Source organism: Sinocyclocheilus rhinocerous, unplaced genomic scaffold (genome assembly GCF_001515625.1).
Source record: "Sinocyclocheilus rhinocerous isolate Xijiao unplaced genomic scaffold, SAMN03320098_v1.1 scaffold647, whole genome shotgun sequence".
NCBI classification, from domain to species: Eukaryota; Metazoa; Chordata; class Actinopteri; order Cypriniformes; family Cyprinidae; genus Sinocyclocheilus; species Sinocyclocheilus rhinocerous.
The window spans coordinates 1,218,738-1,226,530 of record NW_015632746.1 but is presented as its reverse complement, the minus strand read 5'-3'; the positions used below and the strand labels follow the sequence as shown (position 1 = coordinate 1,226,530).

At 36.8% G+C, this 7,793-nt stretch overlaps 1 pseudogene; it reads right to left on the bottom strand.

The window, feature by feature from the left end:
• Positions 1-26: 26 nt before the first annotated feature.
• On the bottom strand, positions 27-1,840 carry LOC107743027 (GTP-binding protein Rhes pseudogene; annotated as a pseudogene).
• Between the last annotated feature and the right edge of the window lie 5,953 nt (positions 1,841-7,793).

The window sequence follows — 7,793 nt, the reverse complement described above, 5'->3', positions numbered from 1 at the left end:
TTAAAAAAAAAAAAAAAAAAAAGACACCAGTGCATCATATGAGTTTTCGACAGAATAAAAGTGCATGTGCACAGCGCCAAACATTTTGAAAAATGGACACGGTGACTTCAATACTTGGTGCAATGATTTGTAAACCAAAGAATGTCATACAGTTAAATTTTTAATTATGGTAAAAAAAACATTAATGCTACGGCATTACAATATTGCAATGTCAACGTTTTGACACATACATGATTGAATTTTTTAAGTAGCTCTTTACACAGATCACACAACTGAACTTCAGGAACTCAAAACCACTGTCAAAGCATTAAAGAGATTATTTGCACACATGCAACAGTTCATTGTCCTTTGATCATTCTCCCCTTTGTCTGTAATCATTGTCCCTTTTCCTTCATCACTGCAGAGGATGCTGATTTTGGAGCAGGATTAGGGGAAGTTTCGCTATGTAACAAAAGCATCTTTGCGTGCCTTCAAAGAGCTTTACACATCTTCACTTTGCTTCAACATTGGCGTTGAGAAGCAACTCGACCCTTTCCGTTCTCGATAATCTTTTTCTTGCCAGCATTAGGAGACAGAACAGCTGTTGGTCTTGTTCATGGGCGGCCGTAGACTCATGTCCTTGGGAAAGGTCTCTCTGCGATGGCGTAAAGGGGGGCTGAGACATCTGGGGAGGTTTGCTTGTTGGAGCAGCTCCTTGAACACCTCCATCACGTTTTCGTTTTCTTTAGCCGAGGCCTCCAGAAAACAGTTGTTCCAGTCCAGTTCCACCTTCACCAGAACGTCGTCCGCCGATACCCTTCGTTCTTGCATTCGGTCTTTTTTGTTGCCCACCACCACGATGGGTGTGAACTTGTCCTCCTTGACCTCCAGGATTTCCTCGCGCAGTCTCTTGACGGCTTCTAGGGATTCGGGGTCATCCACGGAGTAGACCAGGGCAAATGCATCTCCATTCTGGATGGAGAGCTTCCGCATGGCTGGGAAGGAGTAGCTGCCACTCGTGTCCAAGATGTTAATGGTCACTTTGACTCCAGCCACCTCATACTCCTTGCTGTGGAGCTCCTCCACCGTGCGCCGATGCTTGGGGTCAAAGCTGTCTTGTAGGAAACGTTTAATCAGTGCTGTTTTTCCCACACCTGCGGCTCCCATGAACACCAAGCGCACTTCTGTCTTTTCCTTCACTTCCAGAGACATGATCCCAATCCCAAAGCCAAGATCTGCAGCTTCCAGTAAAGGCTTCAAACTTCTCGATCTCGTAGCTGTCTCAGAGTGTGTGAAATGTCAAACGGTAAGCTGTTGCAGCTGCATCTGTGATTTGTGTGTTCTCATGCCCTATTTATGGCCTTTCTCAATTGCAGGGATTCCATGCCCTCTTCAGAGCTCAGCCAATCAGCTCGCAGCAGCACCTCCTGTTGTTAAACCACTGGCCAATCACAAGACACTATGCAGATGAGATACAAGCACTTGCTGTTGAAGGAGAGGCGATGTAGTGGAGAGCTGTCAGATGTGCTTTGCGCCTTGAATACGCCGGTTGCCGGGTGTTTTAGAATAAGATCTTGGATTCCCATTTTGCCAGTTTTTGTGTTTGCATGCGCAATGTAAAGTATTGTCCAGCAGTAGTTCATCTGATTTTCTGATACTGTATGGCAAATATGTGATTGATATTGTATGTAAATTCATTGCAGCAGGTTTTGCCTGAGGTAACATAAACAGCAGCAGTCATTAAAACAATATGCTAATCTGTACTGCACTACAATCAGTGAGCTGCATTGTTCAGGCATCACGGGTGTTTTTCTTCACATACTGGCTTTCAAGAGACCTTGTTTTGATGCACTAGAGTGTATCCTTCAAGGAGAAGGCAATCTTCTTGAAGTGTACACTGTAAAAAAAAAATCAGTAAAATTTACGGTAAAAAAACGGTTTACCGTTAAATTCACGGTCATTTTTTACAGTGTACATTCTTTGCCCATAGAGCATTTCAAATCTGTCATGTACAAGGTTAGGTTTTGGATGCATGCTATGTTTTAGAATAAAAACCATATCATGATACTGAGACAGTTTTCTCAGTTTTTTTGTTTTTTTTAAAAGGAGAATGCCAGTTGCATGGATTTAATTGGATGAGGTGCGTTTTTCCTGAAAATGTTTAAAAATGCATTAGCACCCTGTACAATTTCACCGTTAGATCACAAATCAGTGAAACACTAATTTGAAAAGACAGAAGGACTGTATGGATAGTTGGCATTAGAAATGTTAAGAGCAGCATATAACCCTTACCTGTGGTAATTTCAGTGGTTTACTCTCCCCACCCCCAACACTGATGCGCTCGTATGTGCGGCTCAGCTGCCGGTTCTTTCATGTGTCTCGGCCTCAGATGCTGGAATACCACCGAAAGTCCTTTCATTAAGGCTCCATTCAGAGCATGTACTATCACATAATAAGCCCCATTGTGTTAAAATGGTCTATTTTCTCTATATTGTTCTACATCATACTGCAGTTTCTCTCAGTTGTACTAATATTGGCTATAACACTGATGCAGACCAAAACACACATTCTTTACTTTAAAAGATGATGATTTATTTTTATTTTTGGAAAAAGAGAAAAAAAAAATCTGTTGTCAGGAAATAAAAGACCTTGAAATAGTGATATAACAAAGCAATAAGTCTTGAAAGGCCATGCATTACAGTGATGTTTAAATAGTAGTGGTAAAATAAAGTAGCATTAATATACAGTATATCATATATAATGTTTAATTATGTTAAATCAATATTTAAATGATTAATATTAATAAGCAAAATATAATTGCCTAACTCTATGATGCCGAACAACATATAAAGTGCATGATTTTTATTTATTATTATTATTATTATTATATATATATATATTTTTAAATACATCTAATCTAATCAGAATTTACTTATATTAATTTATTACTAATTTAATCTCAGATGAACTGATCATTGACGAGTTTCTAATATATAAAGATTCTTTATGAGTCATGTAAAATATTTGTATTATTAAATATGAAGAGACAAAAGATGGTTTAATGATGGAAATAAGATTTTATAAGATCATTTAGTCTCAAACCAGTAGATGTATCCAGATAACAATTCTTTTTTAACATCTCAGCGAGATCTCTGAAAGCCCTTCTGTTGACTTTCCTCTCATGCCTGTTTAATTTTCTGTTCAAGTAGAGCATATCTGTTCATGAAGCATATGTGTAATGGGGAAATTCACAAATTTAAGTGATCGTGCATATGAAATGTGCATGCTTGCACATGATATGCATTTTAATGATGCTTTTAAAATAAACATGTAAATATGTTCTGGAGTTTGGATCCATAATTCAAATAAATCTCGGTCTGAATAGATTTGACTCTCAGAGGTTCAGGCAACAGCTGATGATGTTGTGAATAATGAAAGGGTTGCTTTAAGGGCTAAAGGTGAACAGCTCTTTCTCCCCTCACTGAACAGTAATTTACTCATTAGATGAGTAAGGAAGAGACCTACAGAAGGATAATGTGCTGCACGGAGGGGTGTGTGTGTGTGTGTGTGTTTGTGAAGCATGTGATGTGTTTTTGTAGAGACTTAACATTTCTGTTTAAAGACTCCAAGAGTAATGCTTCTATGTTTCTACCCAGACATTAGATTTTTCTGCCTTTTAATTATTATTATTGCTATTTTTTTTAATAAGTGGATCAACATCATTGGATTTATTTGCAAACATAGCATGATTCATGAGATGCAAATAATTCTAACGTGGCTTCCCCTCCCCCCCTTTTTTTTATAAGTCTAGCCAGTTAGAGCTGGAGAAACCGATCTAGTATAAATATCTTGAAATTCTGTAAATGAATCTCCTGAATGTCTAAAAACCATTGTTCACTATGTAAAATATTAAAATCTTGTTAAACATCATAAAGGCATATTTTTCACCAAATGATCACGATTTAACCATTTTATGCATGCACCAAATTAATATGCACCAAAATATAAAATCTTTACCTACTTGCTACTAAAACATTGTAATACATGGAACATTCTAATACATGGTAGATTGCTTAAACAGTTTGAATCAATTCACTGAAATGGAGAGTTCATTTAACATTTTTTAAAAGTTTTTTCTTATGTTTAAAAATCATTAAAGTTTTCATAAAAAAAGAGGTGTACCACAACTTGAAGGGCCTTTTACTCGCTTAAAATTCATTGCCTGAAATATGACTTTATAGGGTTAAAACATATTTTACACTTAACAAGGAAGGATAACAAAACTAGTCTAATGACATGTTCTTCAGGAAATATTGGCAAAATAAAAAGACAGTTGAAGTCATTGTGATATTGAGAATACTTAATTTTTGCTCACCAGGAAAATCATCGTGAACATATCATGAACATTCAATATGTTGCCAGGCCTCTAGTTGGTCCAAATGGGACTGCCTGGTTTCCCAAGTATCAGGTTGTATATTTATGTGATCATTTCGGTAACACCTTATTTTAAGGTGTCCTTGTTACACGTTAACAATAATTTATGCATAATTACATGCAAGTATGAGCCAAACCCTAATCCTAACCCTAACCATATAGTAAGTACATGTAGTTAATTAATATTAGTCAGTACTTAAATGTATAATTGCACTGTAACAAGGACACCTTAAAATAAATTGTAACCAAATTTTCCTTAAAGGGGTCATATGATGCGATTTCAATTTGTCCTTTCTCTTTGGAGTGTTACAAGCTCTTGGTGCATAAAGAAGATCTGTAAAGTTGCAAAGACTAAAGTCTCAAATCCAAAGAGATATTCTTTATAAAAGTTAAGAGTCAACCACGCCTACCTAAAACGGCTCGTTCTAACATGCCCCCACATGTCTACGTCACGATGTGGGAAGATTTGCATAACACCGCCCAAATGTTCACGCAAAAAAAGAAGGAGTAACTTTTATTCTCGCTGTAACGCCGGATCGGCTTTCACCGTGGACGAAGCGGAGTCCAGCCCGGGGTCGTCACATGTGGTTGCCGCAAGTACGCCGGCCGCTCCTTCTTCGAATCCGCCGGCCGCGCCGTTCTCTAGGCTGCCGGCCGCCGCTCACTCTAGCCCTCCGGCCTCTGCTCACTCACTCCTATATGAGGACATGAGGGTGAATGAATTCCAAGAAATTACTTTAATATTATTAACTGTTTGATTGCTAAACAATAAATTAGTTTATCTAAAGCCTTATACTTTATAATTATCCCATTATTTAAAATTCATTAGCTGGAATGACTGCGTCATGGAGAGGTCAAGCCATCCTACTCAAGAGTTGATGGTAGCCATTCGGTTTGGGTCATTTATGCCGCAAGAGCCGAGGATGTCATACCAAATGCTTCTTATTTCATCAAATTACATAAACAGGTTTTGACATCCAAGAACCGTTTATTAGAAAAAATACTCCTCTGGCATGTTTCACTGCCATACGACCCTATATAGTGCCTATAAAAACCATATGTCCTCTGGAGTTCATTATGGAAATATAATCAGACGCATAACCTACCTTCCTTTGACAGGTTGGTATAAGAAAACCATTTGGAAATTTCACTTTTTACTTCTCATCGCATCTCATAAACCCTCTTGAGAACAATTTATATTTTGCTTAAAGAAAATCAAGCCTATATTTAGCACTATATTATTTGCTTTGTGGCATCGTTTTTCATTGGATTTTGGAGTGAAATGTGAATTGAATTTATGTGTACGAGTACTGCATTTGATTATAGTAATGTGTAATTTGTATAGCTGAACATGCAATATGGTTTTATAAAATGACACAAAACCTGGAAATGTGTATTGTGAAACATTCTTGGGAGAACTTGGGTATGATTCATATTCACTTATATGAATCACCATATTGACAGTAATGTACGATTCAGACTTGAATTTCATGTCTATGATTAAAATCGTACTGCATTTCTACCCAGTTGTCCTTCAGATTGTATTTTAAGACTCGCACCACAGGGCATTGGCTTTGTCAAATGAGATTGAGCTGTGTGACAAGCTCCTAAGGGCCCTTTACACTGCATGGGCACAATTTGTTATTGATCTGTTTCTGATTCCATGCAAGCCTTAAAAATGCATTATGTGCAACACTATGAACAACACGTACACTTTGCTTCAGAATTGTAAGACTGAACTAAAAAAAAACCTGGATTAAGCTGTTAGGGTTTATCAGTAAATGATACAGAGATACCTTCTAAAATTAGTTATAAACATTATATATAGCATATATAAGACTTTTGGTCCTGCCTCGTGAATTTTAAGTGACACCCTGTGCTTACCTCATTGTTATGTCAACAGATGGTGATCAAGTCCGATTACTCCAGGGTTTGTTGGAGTTGAAAATCATACCAGATTGCTCAAACATTTCATGACCCGACAACCATGACTGAACATGTTCGGTCGGTAAAAACAAACACCAACAAATGGCAACAGAGTTAGCATACAGATCTTACCAAACCCAACAACCGCTGCTGTTTGTTGGTGTATTTGAATTAGCCTTTAGAAGAAAAGGTCTGCCATTTGCAGGGTATAAAGTGTGCTTGGTGGCATTTAATCTATTCACAGACCTCGCTAGAAACCTTTCAAAATCTTCTAATCTCAGCATATCTAAACGTTTGCTCAGGTATCAGGGTCTTGTCTGTAGCGTAACTGGTAAATTCACAATTGTTGTTGCATCCTTGTAGTGTTTCACTGATTCTTCAAGAGTTGCATTTCTATTACTATTTTGTGCTCGGAAATCACTTTGGAAAAGAATCAGCAGAGCAAATAAATGTAATCAGTTGTGCGTTTCCCAAACAAAGGCATAAATCGCTGCTTATCTACCACAGTATGATGCATTGTTGGAGAAATTATCTAACTGTTTCTTTGTCTCACATTCTTCATTCATATGGAAGGCAGACGGGGCCAAAAGTTTTTAAAAAGGATGTGCAAAATTTGACTGTGTCAACACGCTATGTTCGACTGCGTTAACACGGCAGTTTTGAACATGTTTCTTTTGTATGTGTAGACAAACATTCTGGCCATGTTAAGGCAGTTTCAGTGTCTTAACTGAATCGGTGCCTTAACTTTTTTAGTCTTTTTAGTCTTTTTTGCAGTGTTTCTTTAGTATGTTTAAAGATGCACAGTTTTAGCCTGTAAATACGATGAATTTTAACATTTCTCAATGCGCACATTCTGGTCGTGTTCGAATGTGTAATACTTTTTAAAGTAGATTTACCGCTAGATTTAAACACATACTAATACTTCATTAAGTTTATTTCTGCATTGCTTTACTGATATCTACTTTGCTAGAGTAAATTAATTAATGTTGCAATGTAAATTAAGACTTTTCTACATAAAAAAGAACACTGAACTGTCGCTGAACAGCAACTAAAAAGGACATGAAAACCATAACCTAAAACTGACATCACACACACCCGATGCATTATCCGTCATGAGCAAACTTAGCATCTGATGTTTGCATACGTGCATACCATGGCAACCTTCATGAATAAACATGATGTCTGATGCTTGTACAGGTGCATCTCAAAAAATTAGAATATCGTGAAAAAGTTTCTTTTTTTTGTAACTTAAGTGAAACTTTTATATATTCTAGATTCATTACATGTAAAGTAAAACATTTCAAAAGTTTTTTTTTGTTTTTTTTGATGATTAGAGCTTACAGGTCATGAAAGTCAAAAATCTAGTAACTCAAAATATTAGAATATTTCCTAAGATCAATAAAAAAAAGATTTGCAAAACAGAAAAGTTCAAGTTCTTTAAAGTATGTTCATTT